The following is a 22,102-nucleotide window of genomic DNA, read 5'->3' as shown; positions in this document are numbered from 1 at the left end:
ATCTTTTTTAGGAGACTTGCTTTTGTTTGTTGAGATTTTTCAACTCTTCCTTAGCATGTACCACTGTGAAATACACTTGATATTTTAAAAGTACAGTGAATTCTGAAATTAAACTTAACAGCAGTCTACCTCTATATGAAAGAGAAAATAATGGTTACTTATCTATTAGATCGCTATATTCAGAGATTACATGGTTACGACTCGCAGATTCTTCTTCTTTCCTTCCTCCTTCATAGCTATGATCGGTTTCATTAGTGCAAGAAAATCTCAGCATGCAGAGAAAAATATCCCCCTACACATTTACTGTTTGCTTTCTAGTTGGGCCATCTCTCACTTTAAGCTGCAGATAGCTCTTTCTGCTCTAGTGTCTCAATACAGCTTGCAGCTCCTCTGTGCAAGCAAAGAGCACTTCACTGGGGCTGGTTTGGGAATGAATTTCAAACAGTTTGTTCACAAGATCCCATGGGAACTGAGGACTGCAATAACCTCGGCATCTGTTGCTCCAAGTAAGAGGTATGCTTTTTTGACCTTGCTTTTTTTTTTTCTTTAAAAAGGAAAAACCCCAAAAGCAAAGCGATGACATAAAAACATGAACAGAAAACATTTTGCTGTGTACATCACTGCTTTCTGCTTTTAGGGAGAAGCTGGGAGAAGCATCCGCATGAGAGAGCTGTCAGTGATCCTAATTAATATAACACTGAAACGCACTCAAATACAGCAATGAGAAGTACAATAAAAGCTGTATAGAAATACTCAACTCTCTTACAGCTCTTACTCCGGGTACAGATTAAAGGAAAATACCACTCTGCCAGGATGATTGATTACAATTTCATTTGGTAATGAAAATTCTTCTAATAATTATGTTTTGCCAAGAAGTACGCAATTTCCCCTTCTGAAAGCCTGGTTTCTGTACAGAATACAGAGAAAGTAGAAGAGAGGAGGCTAACATCTGTTTCATTTACAACACTGCTGCCTGTGATAGCCTTACAACCATTCATAATTTAAGTAAGTGTCCTTCATAAAATGCCAGCAATTTTTGTTTAGCATGCTATTTATTTGCTAGCAGGGCATCGGTGCCCTGTTTATTTACCTAGCACGGTACCTCCCTTTGCCACTAGATGCTAATAAGACACCCAGTGCAGCACTGAAAGAAATACCAAAGTTACAGAACAACTGATTCTACTTGTATTTTACATGAGATTGACTCTACTGACTCCAGTTACATTGCTTAAGCCACTATTCACACTCCTCAGATAAAGGCTAAGATTATTTAAAGCTTTCATGTTGTCATTAGATTACTAGGGCTCCTGTAGTAAAGAAAAGGCAGCTCCTGGACGACTTCCCAGTATCTCTGCAGCCACCAAATTTCCAGGATAACGTTAGTGTCCTACTTGCCCCTTTGAAAATAGCACAATTTATATGCATTGTGCAACGGTGCAAATATCTACATGAAATGCAAAAGAATGCAGACTGAAAGTTTCCTTGCAGGAAAAACTGCAGCCTTTATACAAACAGAATGCTACACGTGTAGAGCCAGCTCTGAGTCTAATGATGCTCAAGAGCTGGGCGGATTTTCTGCTGTTGTCAGGAGAACCCAGGGCTGCGTGTGTGACTGATTCACAGGGATCCTTCCTCGCGCAGAGCTCTGCGCCCTGAGCTGGTGCCTGACGGACGGCGGTGTGTCCTTACAGTTCTTGCTGTTCGATCACCATCTCCAACTTGGCGGGGAGCGATTCAGCGCCTGCTCCGTCCCCAGGCAAGAGTCTGAAAGTTCTGCTTATTAATAGCTAGACTGAAATGAACTCAAGTTTTGGGGGAGGAGGGGGGAGAAAGTAGCAAAAAAAAAAAAAATCCCAATCCACAACCCTTCAAGAAATCAAGGTAAAGAGACTTGGCTTCATTACCTGTGCTCTCTACAGCTTCCCTAGTAAAAGGCCGTGCTGATTCATCCTGAAAAGGATGGCGAGACTGATCCACAAAACTTTTCACCCATTCCTTTGCCACCGGAGATATTAGCAGCCACAGTAAGATTTCCGAGGCATTTGATTCCTCAAACAAGACACCTTATTCTGCAGTAACCTTCAAAGCATTAGGGAGCATTTCTGAGAGGTAGTGGTGAAGCACCAACTCCAGGAGGACAGTCCGTGGAGATTTAATGCTGTGCAGCCACTGAAAACGTGGGAAGGCAATTACAGCTCCTTCAAATTACACCGAGAACATCAATAGACCAAGGCAGTGATCCAGCAAAGCACTTAAGCACATGCTTAACTTTAAGAGATCACTCCTCCCAGACCTGATTCTGCACCATTTTAGAGGAACAGCAAAAATCCAAAGTTCTTTGCACTGCTCATACAAGCAACGAGGTGCACCGGCTGATTTACAGTAAAGAAAGATTGTCAGAACAGTCTCAAAGTTGTTTTACAGTTCAGCCTGCAAATTCCTCATCCTGAAGAAGAATCAATAGAAAACTACTGACCATGGCAGCAGATCAAATGACTACAGTAACTGTAGGAAAAAATGTTTCTAATTGGCACAGGGCGCTTGCTAGAGCAGTTAAGTAACTCTTAAACAAGAGAGATGTGTGGTATTAAAAATAATGCTCTGGTTTTGCATCCATAGACTTTTTGCTGAAGATATCAAAGTGCTCCAAGTAAGTTAAGCTTCATAATTCATTTAGTAAATTCTGGGGTGAGTATACTACTGTCTCCCTCTGTCTGTTGAAATGCATGATTGATGGTTTCTGAGAATTTAAGCATTTTGAAGCGTAATTTCTTGTACCCAACAGTTTAATTATGGGATCAGCACTAAAAGTAGACATAGACAAAGCATAAACAGCACAAACTTCAGCAATGGGATCTTCTTAAAGGGAGGAGAGGGAAAAGGTGTTGATCTCTTCTTGAATTTCAGTGGGATCTGAATACCAATTTAGACATCCTCCGAAATTCCAGCCTAATTTCACTAATTCTGTCTTCTTCCATTAATAAATTTTCCACATGAAGATTCCATTTTTAAGCATTTTCTGTGATTCAAAATTGCTCAACATGATTTATTACATATATCTCTGATTACCAATTGCTCATAATTGTTGCCATCGTTACCGTGAGCAGTGGCAATGTGCAATTTGTTGCCTTAGCTGTGATCTTGCAGCCCAATCGGGGAACAGAAGAAAACTGAGCAAGTCCAGAATTAATTACATAAGATGAAAAATCTTTTGTAACATGAACACCATGGTAGAGGTTCACTTCATACTAACACTTCCAGTATTAATAAACTAAGCAGAATTTTGGTCCCCTGAAACTTGGAATTTGCCTCAGGATTCAGTCTGAGAAGGCAGGTATTCAGCCTGCCTCTGCCCTGTGCTGCCTTTTTGAGCAGACTGGGGCTGGTCCTATTCCTCACAAAGTCTCTAAAAATGCTGCTTCCTCCTCCTCAGCCTTTCCCCATTTCATTTACTTGGATAACAGATGCTTCCAGGAGGTGATTATTTCTACTGAAGGCACAGCAGACTGCTAATCACGGTCAGGCAACTAAGCATTTTCAAATTAAAATTAAGTACAAATAATGAGGTTAGGATTCAGAGTAGTGTTCCTGTGGTCAATAGAGCTGGCCAGTATTCTTCTGACAGAAGAGCTTTCTTTTACAGAACATCAATAATAGCAAAGACAGCCTATGCAAATACACTGCTTTCATTGAAATCATGTGAGAAATTAATAACTGCAGCAGAAAAATAGCATTTTTAAATCATCAAAGCATCAGAACATTCAAGTCAAAAGGCACTCATTTAATCTTACCATAACAAAACTGTTTGATAAGGTAAAAAATTCCACACGAGGGATAACCACTTTGAAAATTATCTCTGAAAAAGGATCCAATTTTGAAGTGCTCTAATTAATGCACAAGGAATTATTTTTCTGGCATGATATGCTGCAATCACCTCTACCATCTCAAAATCATGGGCCAAGGTTTGAGTGTAGATGCTATAAAATAAAGGCCTAATTAAGTTTATTTTGAACAGCAGAGGTGGTAACTCTGGAGCACATACGCTAGGTTAAAGGAGGATAAACAACTCTGCAAAGTCACTAAGTTCTTGCCAAAGCAGCGCCAACAAGCCGAGACTCCTTCCTCCTGCCATCCCTCCCCAATTCCAACTCTCTCAAACAACTGCTTCATTAAACTGTGAGATTAAAGTACTGAATAACTTTTTAAATAAAGAAAATATTTTCAGTCCACATATCTATAACATCAAAGCAGAAAAACAAACAGAATCACTCTCCTTTGGCAAGCAATTAACAGAAGGGATGCGACATGAGGGTGAAGAGCAGACAGCTCTCCTCTCCGGGAGCTCCCCGCTTCGTTACAGATGTGGGGAGCGCATCCGCACGAGACCAGCGAGCTACAACGTTCTGCTGGCACCAGCCAATTCCTAATTGCTGCTAGGCTCTTAACGTTCTACCGCCACCGGCATAACATAACTTCATCCATGTCCTTGTCAAACTGCAGAACATTTAGGACATAAAATATAGACGTACATATAGACTTTATTTTCTCCTTGGAGAGTTTATGTACCATTACATTCCATTATATTTTTTTCAGCTGAACATTTAAACGATGTTGAATCAGTGATCACTAAACCAAGCCCCTTTTTATTCGGCAAGGTTAGGATCTTTGACCCCCAAATGCCTCTAACTATAAGACAAAGCCTTTTATAATACTGATAAATTATTGCTTTTCCACCTCGACTTTTAATTAAATGTTTGGAGTCAGCAGCTGTCTAATCATAACTCCCATACCAGCTACAATTTCTAAGTTCTGTACATGACATTATATCTTTCAAACGTGAGAAGCCAAACATCCTGAAAATGAAACATGCTCATTATTACGCTCATTTGTGATCAAAGAATTGGCTTGAGTTTTTTTATTTCATTTTTCCATCCAGAAGTGGATGATCAATGGAACACATCAATTCATGACAACGTGGTAATGCATTTTTGAAACATTGCTGATATTCCGAAACAAACAACTTTTCAATTTGTAAATTTTCTGCAAAATACTTTCCTTCAGCTATTCATTCATCAAAGCAAATTGTAGCAGAAGTTTGCTGTGCTGACGTTTTTAACAGTTTCACACATCCTCAGTTTTTTAGGCAACTATACCTGGAACGACAGCACACGCTGGAGCGTCAGCAGGACATCAGAGAGCATCTAGCTCATGCGCTTCTCTGGCAAAGCTCCTGCCCTCTCCAAAGTCCCACAGGGATTGTTGGTCAAAGCAGGCACGGGAGCCTCTTGCTGGGAGCAGGTGACCAGGTGCTCTGTCCTCGTGCAAGGCCACAGATCGTGGCCATTGCTGAATGTAAAGCTACGCTTCTCCTAGTGAGGAGCCATGCCCTCACGTGTCGCTCGGCACCTTTCAGCACTGTGAGCACTGCACAATTAGCTTGCAAAACACAGGGTCCGAGGTCAGGGATAGCAGCCTGCACTAAGGGGCTAAGGACTTAAGGCACAGACTGAAAGGTATGAAAACCCCTCGATGTGTCCAGGTGAAACACAGTGGTTTGGTGCCCATTTCCTTGGGAGCAGGCTGTAGTATACCAATGAGATATTCTTCTTGCCAAGACCTACACTGCAGAGTTTCAGTGACTGCAATTTCTTGTTAGAAAGGTGGGATGGTTCAAGATTATTTTTGCTCAGGCATTTAGGGCATCCTCTCTTAGGCACAAACAGCAAGTACACAGCTAACTCCCATTAACCTCCCAGGGAAAGAAGGTACAGAGATTCAGTTTGTGCTGCCCAAAGCCCCTGCCAGTCTAACTTTCCGAGATAAGGGAACACAAGCATAAAAAAGGGTGTTAGGTCTACAGGAATTTTAGCATACACATGAAGAAAGTGGAGTTTCTTCTTCCAGCTCTTTACTTAGAAAACCCTATGTGATTACCATGCCACTATTAAAAAGGCTGCAGTAAAGGTAAGGAAGGGAAGGCATGAAAAGTCACTTTTATAAATTAAGTTTCAAGCAATTATAAAGTCAAATTTCCAGTGGGGAGAGGAAAGAGTGGCTTGTTATTACCACATGAAAGGATGAATTTCTTTAACTTGTGTTTGTTGCATAAAGTGGAGAACCAGTCTACCTTTATTAGTTTTATAATAGACTAACTATACTTTGTTAATTAAAATCCTAAAATTGCCCTACACGTAAAGTTAGACAAAATTGTGCACAGCGGATAAGCAGTGACAAGTATCTAAACATGTCGTCGTCCTCTTTCTGCTTTGCTGCACATGTAGAGGACGAGTTCATTTTCACAGGACAATTTCCTCTTCCACCACTCTCATCATGGGCTATTATATCATATTGTGGGGCATTTGGAGACTTCTACTGTGGAACTACCAATAGCTTAGCAAATGCCATCTGATTAGGGATTAATTTTTTTTTATTGTGACCACTCATGCCAGGATTTTAACTACAGAGGTATATATTTGTAAACCATTGACTTTATACAAACCACAGCAGCAACAGCTTAGTTGCAAAATAAGAGCTAACCTGTCTAATGAGAAAGGCCAACTAGTAAGATGGAGCAGCAAACTGGGATATCTTCTCAGCTTGCAAGAATACTTCAGTGCATTGTTCTTTGCACATTATTAAAGATGATACCGGTGTTAATTCCATTTACCTGTGACTAATAACACTAGGAAATGAAATCCCTTGAAAACAATTATGTGTCTCCAAAAAAAAAAAAAAAAAAAGGACTTTAGACAGTAAAACAAAAGGATGCAACAGTACACTTCTCCTCCTAAATGAGTCAGAGGATAATTTAAGTGCAGAACAATCTATTAATCTTAACTCTTAGAATAAGAAAAAAACCATAGTTTGCTTGGTTAATCAAAATCTAGAGCTACAGAGAAAATGCTTGTCATCTGTTTTACTGCAGTTTCTTTAAAAATTCAGTAGGCAAGTTGTAATTGTAAAACACGCATCTAATCATCATAATCTACGTATCTCAGTATCTTTTACTGAAGGCTACTCACAGTACCTTAAACACTCTTAAACATTATTGAAGTCAGCCAAATGCTTTTGATGCAGAATATCCCCAAGCCTCCCAGAATAATCCAGTAGTAAAACCAGAACCAATAAAAACCAACTTGCCTATGGGATGGGAAGAGAAAGTCTTATAAACCAACTCGCAATGGATTTTCAAACACTGTTCTGCTCAGTACCGCATTAACTGATGAAAATTCTAGTTTTCCCAATCAAGTACAGTAGGTAAGTACCTAAGTCATATTCATTCTCCAGTAATGTTACCATCTTGCACAGAGAGTGTGAAGTACTTACACCAAGTATAAAAATGGGAATTATACTCCTCTGAAAACTATACTCCTAGCTCTATCTGTAAAGAAATCTATGTATCGTAACATATAGCAGAAGGTAAGTCATAAAGGACTGAACACATCTGGACCTAAAGGATGCTGAAAGGGATTTCTTAACTAGAGGAATTCCAAAACACGGACACTGTTGGACTTTGCGAGTTCAACATCTCCAAGTTAATACTCTGCTTTTTCTTCAAAAGAGCTCCTGACTTTCCTAGGGAGTTTTCAAGTGTCCATCATAAATCAGCCGTTTGTCAGAGCTCATGACATTTAGCGATGTAGCAGATCGAAGAATGGAGCAGGCAGGGAGCACTGCCCTCACGCAGGTGCCTGAGGGAAGCACGGGCAAAGGAGACAATTTATATGGATAAACAGACAGCTTCAGACAGACAGCCCTGTGCCTCCAATTCTGTCATACAGTTGCTTAGCACTGCAGATGGGGCTCCTCCAGTTCTCACTTGGGATTAGGTATTCATGACAGCAAGTAAGAGATGCAGTGCAAAGAGCCAAGTAACTGAAAAGGAGAATGTTATAATCAGTTACGATAAATGGACCTTCTCTTCTGGGAAAGACCTGAGAAAGGGCAAAAATAGATTTAAAAAAAAAAAAAAAAAAACAAAAAAACATTCTCCCATTCCCTTTTCACCGAAGGGAAATGTAGCTATTTGCTCAAATAAAATTAAATACAAGCTTTAATAACATTGGACAGAAAGCTTATATCCCACTACCAACCTCCTGTACCAACCCTGTTTATGCTTAACACCACCCTGAGTTGTAAGGAAATATTTGTAATCCCCTTCTGTGTGGAAAACAGTATTACTAAGACATAAATTGCCTTGTCTGAAGTTAGAAAAAGCAAACAGGGAGAGAGAGTGGGGAACATGATCTATATTTCTCTCAGCTGGGCTGATGTGAAAACAGTTTTGGTTTTATTTTTGACTCTGAAAGTTCCACATACCCAAGTTTACACAATCAAACTTTTGGTTTTCCAAGGGTTTCTTCCCAGGACAAAATACTGGTTCCATTATGTCCTTTTTTGAACACCCAATCCTCCTTTCCAAAAGGATTCAAGGGAATATTATCAATAAGCATGATAACTGAGCCCTTGTCAGATACCAAAGCTACAAGGCTGCGTTTCCATTTTTCCCCTCAGTCTTGTACGCCTGAATGCTTTCACTTAGCTTTCACCCCCGCTAATAGAAAGCAGAACGTTGTAACAACCAGAAGGTAAATCAAGATATGACAAAGACCTTCTAAAAAGACATGAGTGCATTTCAATTAAAACTTGGATTTTGCTGTACTAATTGTTCCCATTATGTTAATATCATAATTGCTGCCATTTTCTTACATAATCTTGCTGCTCCTAACAAAAAAGGAGAGCAACTGGTAGAAGGCTTGAGCATGCCATGAGAAGTTTTCAAGGCAGAGAACAGGAGGTACAGTTAATTTGTGAGCAGATTTTGCTAGAGTACTATGGAATAATGCAACTCATTAATTCTTCATTAAGTTTAGGAAGCCAAGCTTTTAAATCATAATTAGACAATACTTCCCTACCCCCCCTCCCCAAAAAAAAGGTCTGTCAAGAATGTGCCTTCTGAAAAGACATTACAATGAATTTTTCTGCAACAGAATTGCTAATGGATTAATAATTGGGTAGTTTGCTTAATAGGAGAGTGCTTATTAGTAGTAGAATTGCTAACAGTACAAGGTTTGGGGAAAAAAGTCTAGTTAATGATCCCTTTTTTAGAACTGATACACAGAGAAGGTACATTGTACGATCCTGATGAGAGCATGTCTCTTCTTTTGTGCTTTTTCCACTCCTCTTTCTCTTACTCTCCTCTCGTAGCACCTGCACGCTCTATAATTGGTCAGTAAGATCATTTGCAACTAGAATGAGCTATTCAGGATCTTGAAATGTTATTAACTAATATTAAGGAAAATCATCCTCTTGATTTCACAGAATACTCGAGAAGCTAGGACAGGGGGACGTGTTTTACACAAATGCAGGGCAGGCTACTACCAGAAACCCTTGCCAGCGATGTTTCTTAGCTGTTTCTTCCACACTGTGTTCTCACACTGCTTAATGTTAACGTGCTGTACCAGAAGGCAGTTGCAGTGAATATTAGAATTGTTGTTCAGTATGGTCACACTTAAAAGATGTTTCTCAGTGGTGTTTCTGGTCAGCTACCTCTCTCAGCCAATGCTTGGTGGTTTAGTTGAGGAGATCCTTTCCCAGTAGACAGGCATGTGTGTCTTACATGTTCCTTCTGTAGCAGGCAGCTTTTGATAGATTTTCACCCTCAAATTCTCCACAGAAGGGAGAAAGAAAAAAACGAAGCAAAACAGTGAGGCACCAATGGCACTGCTTGAGGATTAAATGGGACCTGAATTCATGATGGTGCCCGGGTAGGTTCTCTGTAAAGGCATAGTAGTTGACAGCTCAGTGAATGCAGGAGTGTCATTCACACAATGTCTCAAAGCTGTTTCATTCGGGTCAATTGGACCTTCCTCATAACTTCATAAGGTCTCTCCCATCCCCAGAATTTAGCTCAAACACCGCAGGTATAGACAGTGAAAATGAAGAATATAAATGTTGCCTTGAGTAAACTGGGGCACATCTAAATAGATGGAAATGTTCCTCCTGGCATCATCTTCCTGGCTCTGGTGCTAATAAAACATAACTTCACATGACTTGTAAACTGTGTAAATAATGAGTGACCTACTATTAAGGAAGGCTAAATGAATTAGCTTTACTGCAGTTCCCACTGCAAGACCATTGATAGAGAGTGTCTGATTGTGGTCTATTCTAAGGTTGATTTACATCATTCTGGCAGTGTAAAGGGGAATTAAGTGAATATAAATGTGATCTATGACCACTTTAAGAATCCCTTCCTGCCTCTGTGTTGAATAAAGGGAGCTTACTGTAAATAAGGCTGAAAAAAATGACATTCAGTTTGCTAGTTTGGCAAGAGAAATCAAGTTAAGTAATCCTCAGGGTAAGAGGTCTGAGGCAGTCATTTCAGCACACGACCTGTGGAAGGAGAAAGAATCCTCACAAGGTATTCAGACAGTAAACCCAACTCTCTCCCTTTAGTCAGGGAGACTGAAAAGGCATCTCCTGCTGCCCTTCCTGCCTAGTGAAATGAAAGCTGGGAAGTATAAAGAACATCCCCATCAGAAAGGACTCTGCCAGCGCCAAACCTAACTTCATGACCAGAAAGTAACGTCAGTGTACTGGCAAGAAACAAAGTTCAGCATGTTGAAAGTCAAATCTGAAAAAAATTAAATGAAACCAAATTTTAATGCCAGGGTTTCAATGATCCTCTCCTCAGCTCTGTACATACAGCATACATTTAGTTACTAAGGAGTCCAGCTCAAAATACACCACCTCAGGTTCACTTGTTCCCCAAGGATATGGACTCCAGAGGGGCTTTAGATGCTCCAAAGTCCCAGGGAATTCTCTCTGGAGAATAAAATGATTTGAATTCCTCCTTCCACCTCCTGTCGCTAATGACCTCTGTAATTCTCAGAAGCGATCTCAGGAAATATCAAAAGTAAATACATTTAAAGGGGCAAGTCTGGAGGAGAAATAGTGATGTTTTCTTGGTGGCCTCTCGTCTTTGCATTGGGCTCAACATTCTGCCAGTACAGAGGAGAAGGTAATCTGCCAGGAGAGACTGCAACAAATTCCAATGACACAGTTACTTTTTTGTATGCAGTGAACTGCAGAGGACAAATAGTGTACTTCCTTTCTCATGAAGACAAGCTGATCTGTTTATCCAGGGATACTTGAGAGAATTAGCAAAGTATCAAGTAATTGAGACAAAAAACAGCGTGTAGTGTCTGTGGAAGGGGGTGAGTATTCAAGAGGTCTGAGCTCCCGTGTAGAATTATCCTGTGAGCTGAGACAAGCCGTTCCACCTCTTTAACTCTGTTCCATACCTGCTATATAGAGAAAATATTTATTTTGCTTCCTATCTTCCAATGGCAAGCTCTGTTAGGCAGGGATCAACTGTGCATGCATACGCTACCCATCCTATATGCATTTGATATATATGGGGGGGTGTAGGGCAGCAACCCCATCCCCCCCAAGTGTCACCTCCTCCTGTCCACTAAAACTCAAGCGGCAAGTTCACCTTGTATAGCAAATGCCATCACAATTAATGTCAAAACACCCTAGGCAGTGACTCTTGGTGTCTCAATGGGACAAGACTTTTGAGATTATTAGCTATTGGCAGAAAGCAACAGTGTCCAAGTATTTCTCTTTTGCCATCTGATTTTATTTTCTTTTTTGCGACCTTCCAATACTTAAAGGGGTCTACAGGAAAGATGGGGAGAATCTTTTTAATAAGGCCTGTTGTGACAGGACAAGGAGTAATGGATTTAAACTAAAGAAGAACAGATTTAGACTGGATATAAGGAAGAAATGTTTTACGCTGAGGGTGGTGAGGCACTGGCACAGGTTGCCCAGAGGCGGTGGAGGCCCCATCCCTGGGAACATCCCAGGCCAGGCTGGACGGGGCTGTGAGCACCCTGGGCTGGTTAAAGCTGTCCCTGGCACTGCAGGGGCTGGGCTGGGTGGGCTCTGAAGGGCCCTGCCCACCCAAACCATTCCGTGATTCTGTGATTTTTCCCAAGATACTTACAGAATAGTTTGGTATTTCTATATGAAATTCGTGTGTCTCTGCATGAGCCTGCGCCAGTCAGTGGGCACACACCACGCACATACTGCAGTCTTTTTCTTCCAGTACTGAGAAGTCAATTCCTGCCTTTTCTCACAGCTGCATCCTTCATTGCCAACTTGCTAAGTTTTCCAGCTGCCTTGATGAAATCTGAGACATGGTACCTCAGCCCTTGTTAGGAGCCATCTTACTATTTCCCTTCCAACTCTAACACTGCTTTTTTGTTGCAGTGAAAACAAAAAATGTTGACACATGTACCGAGACCACTGCCTGTCACAGTGACCAATGCTGTTCCACAGTTGCCTTCAACTCCATCTGTCTATACCCATCTGCTTCCTTCTGGTTTATATTCAGATTATTAATGCTTTGAAAAACAGACCACTTTGTTTTGTGCCTAGCACACCAGGGGATAAACAATACTTCAAATAACCACATGGTGACCAGAACACCTTTGCAAATCCAGCCCCAAACCTCTTGGCACTGGCTGACTAGCTTCGGTCTATGGCTATGCTGTTTCAGCTCCCTGTCTCCAGTGTTACAGGGAATGCTGACGTGGCTTGTATCAACCCCAGCAACACATTTACGAATGTCTTGCCAGCAACAAACACCACAAAGACAGAAAGAGGATCCAAATATTCTGCATTCTGCCAGAACTCAGAGCAAAGAGCTGCCAGTGCGTTGTGTTGTCCACATGCAAGAGGCTTTTAAGACAACACGCAGTTCCTTCAAGAAATACTTCCTGACTCCATAGGGATAAATACATGGAAAAGATAGAAGCCATAGGTGCCAGATACCTAACTGATACAAATTAGCAGAACACAGCATATTCAAAGATGCTTTGAAAATGGTGAAGACCCAGCACATCAAAATGCACTTAGCGGCAGTCGTCACGCACTCCCGATAATCACCAAGGCACGAGTTGTAGCTGCTTCAACAGAGGAACATAGCTGGGCAATCACAGAGCTTGCAGCTACTACACTAGCTTGTTTTTGTCAAGGCAACATTTTTTTGGAGTCCCAGCTGCACTACATATTCATCTCTAAGAGGCAAAGAGAGCAAAAAAGAGCAGGTCACATATTTAGCAAATGACAGTAATTCCCCGAAGATGATAAAAAGCAGCTTGTCTATCACCAGCCTCCTTTTGTGTTTGACTTTGAGGCACATTATCTTTGCAGAAAATAAAATGCAAGTAATGAAAGAGAGAAAAACAGAGCCTGTAAACAACAAAAAGCAAATCTCACAGGCTGACAAACTTAACTAAAGTGTAAGAAAAAGTTGAGTGCCTGCCAGTTTTGTATACTACCATGGGGTTCAGTGCTCCTTCCAAGGCAGGCACTCACACGCCTCCACCATAAAGCACGGGAGAGGCAGACAGCACGCACACTGACAGAACAAGCAACTCGCTACACTGCTCCTAAAAACGCTCTTAAATTTCTTCTCTCCCGCCTCAGCTTCCTCCCTTCCCACACAGATGTCCCAGCTGCAACAATCCACAGTCACGTAAGCCTGACAACAGTCTATCTTACCGAGCAGCCTTTTGTTTAGTGCCTTAAGCTTCCCTGCGTGACATCACTCTTTTCAACATATGCTACTCCTACACTTCAGCTTGAGCTTAACATGCTTTGTGTTAAGCCAAAAGCCTCTGTTTTTGCCTCTGGTTTGGACCCAAGCAAAGTCTGTTTCTTAAAAGGTATGTTGTCTTGTGCTTCTGCAGTGGCGGCGGGCAGTAACAGCGCTACTTAGATGGTATTCAACAAGAGCCACCTTTCTGTCCTGTCCGCACAGCACCTAACGGAAGGGGTTCACAGCCTGTTATAGTGGATTGTAGGTGTCACTGACGAAAAGAACGCTAATAAACTTAGTAACTACATCATTAAGCCATCAGCTTCAGAACCTCAACACCGCATATCGTGACCACGTCCATCAAATACTTAGTTCAGTTAACAACATCTCATGCAACACCACTCTTTAGCACTGAGTCCCAGCAGGAGACTTCATAAAGGAATTATTGCCGGGGATGCCATTACAGTAAATTCACCTACCAGACTAGAGGCATTCAACTGGATTACACATATGATGAAGTCCTCATCGGGTGCACAGAAATTACTTTGTACACTAGAACAAGAAGAATGATGAAGAAGTAATTTTTAAAGTACGTTTCCACAATATTAAGGAATCAATGCTTCAGAGTGAGGATTATTAAATACAGAGTGGTAGTTAAAAAGTAAAAAAAAAAGTGGAGATTTTAATCAAGATATAGAGGTGTCTCATTTCCATCTTTTAAGAAGAAAAGCCACTTGAATGAGGATGAACGGATGGATATTAGGCAGCACTGGAAGACAGTAATGAATAGCCTTGAAATTAAAAGCACAAGAAAGTAGAAACATCTTTTCTGTTGTATTGATTGTGAGCGACCACGTGCTGGTGAAATAGTCTTGTGGCGCATGAGAAGCAGTCAAACACGAGCCTTTGAAAAACTGGAAGTGTATGGCTGCAGACAGCTGCCTTCCTTCAATCAGAGCACTTCATTTTTTTGAGGCTACGCAGTCACGATCAGATGGTATGCGTTTCATATGGTACATTTTCCCCGTTACCTTCAGCTGCTCATGTTACACCTCACAGTTAGGCAATGTGTAATGCAACCAGACATTTACTCTACAAAACTGGAAACACGAACAGAACTAAACATTGCTGAGAAGGCAAGTACAAAATGCAACTACCTGACCACTGCCCAAACCTCACCAGCAAAACACTGGAATCATCAATGTGAGGTCAAATTTCAGAAGCTGTTGCCAAAGTGACATTACTCCGTTCCAAATCAGCACGTGTCCAACGCTGCAAAATACACCTGCATTACGACTCTGCGCAGCCTTATATCCCTGTTGCTGTCGTTCTGTTTGTGCACAAGGAATGGATCGCTAAAGAGAGAGAATTTCTGTTTCTGCAAATGGAATTTGGATTAAATCCCCACTAGTAACAAGAGGTTGATTTCAAGTGCAAAGTGCAGAAACGGACTTCCATTTCAGCATTCTGTTACACTGTCTCTGGTAAGATACAGTCCTACTTCAGGCTACAAATACTTGGTATTAGAACCGAGCCCTGGGTAAGGTAGACAGTTTACATTAACTCGAAGGCAAATGGCACCCCTTCGCTGAAACAAGTTTACGGCTACGGAGGACCTGGCCTACGCAGTAACCCAGCTACCCTTTTGTTATATTTCCATGGCACCACTGCCATCCTTATTTATAAACAAACACAGTAATTGAGATTCAGTTTGCATTACCTTCAGCAACCAGGGGTCTTCACCTTTTCACTCTTTGGCAGCTTGAAATATAGCTTGTATAATTTGAGAAACATCATGCCATTCACTGGGCAAAATCTTGCGTATTATGCAAATTCCCATGCGACAATGGATTAGTATACTGTAATGATTGAGACTAATTTTATATTTAATAGTGCATTATTTTACATTAAATATTTGAAAGCAAACACCACCAATAAAGCCTAAAAAAGTCAAAATCAGACAGTCATCCCCCTCAACAGCCTTCTCTGCTAACGGCAAACAATAAATCACTTCATGTAAGTAGTTTTAAGCCATAAAACTGCAAATAAGGCATTTTGTGCTGAAAATTGATTTCTATTGAGAACTATACCTCCATGCAACTTAATTTGTAACTGACGTGAATTGCCAACAGGGCTTGCAGTATAAAAAATAGATGACAGTAACTAATCTAGCTGCATATTGGTAGTCTTGCATCTTCAATATAAATGGAACTTTGGGGTGGTTTTTTCATAAATGCAAAGCACCTAAAATAGAAAGCTATTTGTGCAAAATTGAAATGTAAGTTAAGTGCTGTTGCAATACATCTCAGGAGTTCAACTATGGTATACTTTAATTTTTCTTTTTCATTTGTTTTTAACATTTATTACAGCAGGGTATGATCACGCATTAGGAAGGTGAGATTTAGTGTTTTACAGGAATCGGAGCAGACCTGAACAAAGGCACTTGTACTGTGATAATGCCAAATAATATCTTTGCCCAATTCTTAGATACACTAAAAATAAAAGCTCTGCATTCATGCACTGCACTAGCGACAAAAAGGAGCCCCAGAGAACGTCTTATTTCTGCAGTGTGGATTATCCAGCTGCCAAGAAAGAACTCCTCCAAACTATTTTTATGATGCTTGTTACTGGTAACTGATAAAATTTATGTTGTCACATAGGAAACACGGATTATTAATACTTCTATAGAATAGCAGTTGTCATAATGAAATCAGCCTGCCTGTAAGCCAAAATAAAACATAAATGAAAGCGAGATTGCGCTCTAGCCAATTTCTGAACTTCAGCATCGATACAAGATGTTACGATAAACCTGAGCTTAATTCACCTGCTCATCGCCAGACGGATCGGGTTAGTGGTTAGTTGTTTGCTTGCTCATTTGTTCATTTCTTGTCTTTAGTGAAGCGGCTGGTTCAGTATTACCAGAAATGAGAAATGATTCGATAAGTTCCTATTGTACATCCTCAGGGAAAGAATGCAAGTAATAAAACAATACCTGGATTCTCCAAATCAATTAAATTGTAGTACCCACACAACTGAAGTTAATTACCTGACCCAAATACTTTTCAGGATTGAATTACACTGCTCAGTCTTTTGCAAGAAAAAAAATACTATATGGATTATTCCCAATGACCGGTGAAGATGGTGCAGGTACTGAACTTTTATCTGGAATTTTCTCAGAGCCAGAAAAATCCCTGAAATCTTGGCCTCACCAAAAATAAGAGACTTGTATCACCAGCGTCAATGGGGACATGACTTCCCCAAAGCGTATTGTTTATAATAAGTGGTATACCTAAGCACACTTGGTGTAGGGACTTCTTTTTGTTTTCTTTAAACTGTAACTTAGATGCAAAGGTATTTTAAGTTAACTACACAAAAAGGATACACAGACTACAGACACCCCTCACCGTTCTGCTGGCCTTTTTGCTGGTGTGGGAGCCTTATATGCACATTAATACATTTACGTACTCCATAAAGTTTATAAAGCCATCACTGAATATAATTAAGGTCTATTTTCTTCCAACCGATTTTTTTTAAAGTAGGTCATCACGTTGATTTAAGTAACTGAAATTGTGCCTGTGAATGTTTAATGAAAATAACGGCAACTTAGTAACGTGTAAGCAGAGGCAATTTATTGTCTCATTCCCGTTTCATTGGAGTTTCTTATTCTCAGTTACTAAGACAGTTTCTAAAGTTGTAATAAGATCATTTCCTCTCCTCTTCCCGTCCTCCTACCCTTTTATTCTGTGAAGATTAAAAAGAATAAAAGGATGTGGCCACAAAACCTGAAGGATACGAGACTCCCGGTTAAATGCCTCCACGGCCCGTTCGGCCTGCAGAGCCTCTGCCAGCGGTCTCTCTCCTGCGCCGGCAGCATTCTCAAGGAGGTCACCATGTTTTAACACACGAGCCCATCAGCAGCCCCAGCAGACGCTGCTGTTACCTCTGCACGGCAGAGTACAGTAGCACACAGAAACCCTGAGGCAAGCGCACCGGTACAACAGTGGCAACGCAGTGGTCCTGACCCACGTTTACACGCTCTGCTTCTGGACGGAGTTGTAACAACGTTCCTACTACAGCTACCCTGCTGCCCACCCCTACGCATTTCTGCCTTGCACTGCACACGTTATGAAACCCCACCTTGTATCACAAGAAAAGCAGATGAAAGAGAGTAAGTCCAGACTTCAGGGCTCATTTCCTGAGCTCTGTACCACGGACTCATCAGTCTGGGGCACGTCACATGTAGTCAGACTTATTTACGCTGTTTATTTTACACCACCCCGCTAATGTAAAGAGAGGACTTAAAGCCAACGTAAATAATTTGCTCCCCCTTCAGGTGTGTGCGCAGAGGAGTTACTGCAAGTAAGAATCAAGTCTCATGTGTCGTGTCATTCAAGGCCCCAGATGAGAACGATCAAACGCAAAATGAAGACTTTGTTGATGCGATGGCAATGATGATTAGACACCACGTGATGATGAGGCTCACTAAAGCACCAAGCTTTGTTACCACCCTGAAACTTGACATTTCCATCAGCCACACAGGTAAGAATTATGAGAATTCAGTGTGATCAAGTGGAATTTACACTGTAGTGAAGGAGAAATATTAAAATCCACAATTACCTTTGTGCTCCTTCATTTTGAGCTATTTTATATACATACAGAGCCTAAATTTTCCCATAAATGTTAAACTGTGAAGAAATCAGCATCGCGTAAAAGATTTTCAGTAAACCAAATCTACAGCTGTATTTTTCCGAGAGATCCATTAATACTTTTTATTAAGCAGAAGACCACTAAGCAGCATTTGCTGAATCACTGTTCAAGTGGCATTTTCATTATGGGCTTCATTTGCAGCTGCTGACAAAATAGGTGCCACGATTGAACCGAACTGGGTATTACTGACCAAGCACCAGCTTAGTAGTTCTGCATCAAAAATATAGCTAATAGTGACTTTTGATTAAAAAAATATAAAATACAAACTTAAGGTCTGTCCAGGACAGGACACGACACTACCAGAGAACCGCCACTGCTGGAAGATCAATGTTTTTGCATACTGAGGCAACTCCCACACATTTGCAAGTTGGAGGCAACAACGGTTAAATCACAAGAATGTAAGCTGGGAGTTTTCCTGTTCCTCAGTTCACTGTGAACTTAAAAACAAACAAACAAACAAAACAAACCCCCAAAAAACAGTCACATAATCTTTCTGGAATGCAGTCCATCAGGCTCTGAAGTGATGCTCAGAATATTTCCATGCTTCCCAGACATCTTAGAAGGATATTCTGTTTTATCCTGAGGATATGCCTGGACATCACTGTGTCCGAGACAAAAGAAAAAAACGCATTAAAAATTCGCCTTCGTTGACAGCAACAGACACCCCTCAGAGCAGAGAGAGCTCTCAGCCTGTCCCAGCTGGCTGAACCTCTGCCTGCAATTCCACAGCCACTGCAGCCCTTCTAAGAGCGGGCTGATACAGGTCCACCTCCCGACGGGAGACCCGACCCTCCCGTGTGCAGCCTGGCACTGGTACCAGCACTTCGTGATAGCACAGCAAGACAAGTTAGGAAGCTGAGGGCTAACCTAATGGCAAAAACCAAAACTGTGAAGAGGGTTACTCTTCATCTAAATCACCTCCACCAGCGACCACGATGCTTGGGACTCTCCTGGCTTAAACTGCCATAAAACAGCGCGAGTGGTGAACGGCGGTTCCTCTGCGTGCCACCCCTCGTCTGGCACAGCCAGTCACACCCCCCATTTCACTGTGCATTCGCTGGTCTTCCTTACATACTAAACACAGTATTTATTTCCTCTAATTCTCTGAAGAAAGCTTTCTTGTCACAATTTGTTTTAACAATGCACACCTACATTTTTGTGCTGCTTTCCGTAGCATCATTGCCCACTTGATTAACTTTTATTCTACATAATATAGACCCATTTGCCTCTAGCACTCGAGTCTTGGCGCTACACAGAGTAGCTGGAAGGATTTTCGTATAAAATTATGGATGACATTAACATATGGTGTGACACCATGCGAGAAACTCACCGATTTTCCTTTCTGAACATAACAGATAGCAATCTGCAAAGCCTTAGCTCTGCTTTACCCGTGGCAGAACGCCGGATCTTGTCTCACTGCTGAACAAACAAGGTGTACGAAACGCCGTGTCAGAGGCTTTCACGGTAGGCACTGAGCTGAGCACGGCTCCAAAAGGCAGCATGAGAAACACACTGCTCAAATACGGAAGACTTCTAATTGCAGCATCTATGGGAAAACTCAGGTGCCAAAACCAGAGGTGATAAATCTTGGTGACCACAAAGCATTATCACCCTGGTTCTAGCACAGGGCAGATGTTGGCCATCACCGCCTCAATACGAAGCGCAACAAAAGACCCATTTCTGCCACAGGTGCACCAAGTGACTCAGTGCCAATACTCCCTTTCATAATTAACTTAATAATAATCAAAACCACAGCTGCTTCCTTTGCCTCTTAAAAATGACTGAATTCCTTCCTGCAAGACCTTTCTCCTGTCAGCACCATCTGTCCCGACAAATTTTTACACACAAGTTGGAGGTAAAGAAAGTCACTAGTTACTAATGTGAGTTAGCAAAGTAGCTGCATGCTTTCCACAGAATGCTGGAATTGTACCTCGGGCACAACGAATATGGTGTATTATTTGACATGGCACTTCCCACCTGATAGAAGGGGTGGGCCATGTGTTGATTTCCGTATAAATTACAGTCAATTGACAGCCTTACAAAAATGACCAAAATTGTTTTTCATATATTCATTTCCATCTTCTGCCAAAACTGCATTTTTTCCCTTTTTCCAATTATTTTATGTGAACCACATACTATCCACAAAAAGAGAGATTCACTATGTCAACAAAAATTGATCTAGCTCTTGCTATTAGTGCTCTACAGGAAGTGTACCACACCCAACAACGGATTTCATCCACATTTAAAGGCAGAAGGAAAATGCGATACAGAACACAGCGACACAAATAAATGAAGGTCATTACCAGACAGCTCTCACTAGAACGTGGTCTAATATTCTGGGAGAGCTTGCATTTTTCCTACCCATGCTATACTTGTTCCTCCATTTTTAACTTTGGCACTCACTGCCCAAGGTATAGCTGCAAATTTAAATGTGGTATTTAAAAAAAAAAAAAAGTAATAGCATTAAGTGACTGACCTACTTGCACCTACTCATTAGTGTAAAAAATTTCTCCGATTTTCAGAGCATCCTCTGAAAGAACTGCTTCTTTAAAGCTTTCTGTTTTCCATGGCTGAATGTCTTTCCAAGAGAAGAAAAGCTGATTTGATATTAAAAAAAAGTATCATGTAAATATTTTTATTTTGTCTGAATTCACTTGGAGAAATATTCCAAAGAATGTTGTTTTGTGTCCACATCACTATTTTCACTCTTAAAAGTTAAGCATATGCTACCTTTAAAATGCCAAAGTCAAGATGTTTTGCCTACAGTGAAACAAAGCAAATATATAATTGAGTGGCAATATCCTGAAATTTTGTCTTTTCATTTGTATTTGGATTACTGGGGGAAAAAAATCTGAGAATTTTTGAATAGCTTATTCTAACACAGTGTCCTATGTTCCCCTATCAAACACCAGGAATTTAGGAACTACGGCACAAGACCAAACCCGGGGTCACACACTGTCTCGTAGTGCAAACCTTCCAGCCTGGAGCTTAGTATCTCACAAGACTGTAAAAAAATTTGTCATAAACTAAACTAGCACCTTTGCATGCTTCTCATATGACCAGAAAGATACCATTTATTCCAAGAGTTTATAATCTAACCATAAAGACAAGAGGCAAGAGACGGATGAAGGCAATACAAAGAAACCTTAAGACAAAATCAACTGTCATCAAAGGCACTTCCAACACATCTTCAATGGACAGGTTTTTTTGTAGGTACCACAGCAAATGAATTATCTTTAAGCATACATCTGGATATTTGCTGCTAACCAAAGCAACGTCATCTTCATCACTGGCATAAGGGGCAGTTTCCTTGGACTGCTCAACTTCCAGAGTCCCAGAAACAAAGAGGTAGCTGCAAATACCACCACTCATAGAAAACTAGAAAAATTTCTATTTTTAAACATTTGGAACAACTATAAACAATCTCAAAGAAGAGAAAAATGGCAGTTTGCCGAAAGTGTTAAAAGACAGATGTGTTCGATAAAGAGGGAATCTTACCCTTGCTGAATTCTAAGATTTATCTGAAATTTTTAAGAAGAGCTAAATTGTACACAAATACAGTTTGGATCTGCTGTCTGTGACAGCAGTCACATCAAGTATTTATTCACCTATCAGGAACATAGCAGAGGAAGCACATTCAGATAGCACAGCTCTACAGCTCCCTTAAAATGCAAATCAGGCAATTGCTTCTGTTCCAGCTGTCAAGCCATTTAATAGACCTTTACGTAATCTTCACAGAAAACGACGACTGTTCTGTACGCCAACAACAGCATCACCAGGTCTAAACAA

The sequence above is a fragment of the Pelecanus crispus genome, chromosome 21, assembly GCF_030463565.1.
Source record: "Pelecanus crispus isolate bPelCri1 chromosome 21, bPelCri1.pri, whole genome shotgun sequence".
NCBI lineage: Eukaryota > Metazoa > Chordata > Aves > Pelecaniformes > Pelecanidae > Pelecanus > Pelecanus crispus.
This window is presented reverse-complemented; position numbering follows the sequence as displayed.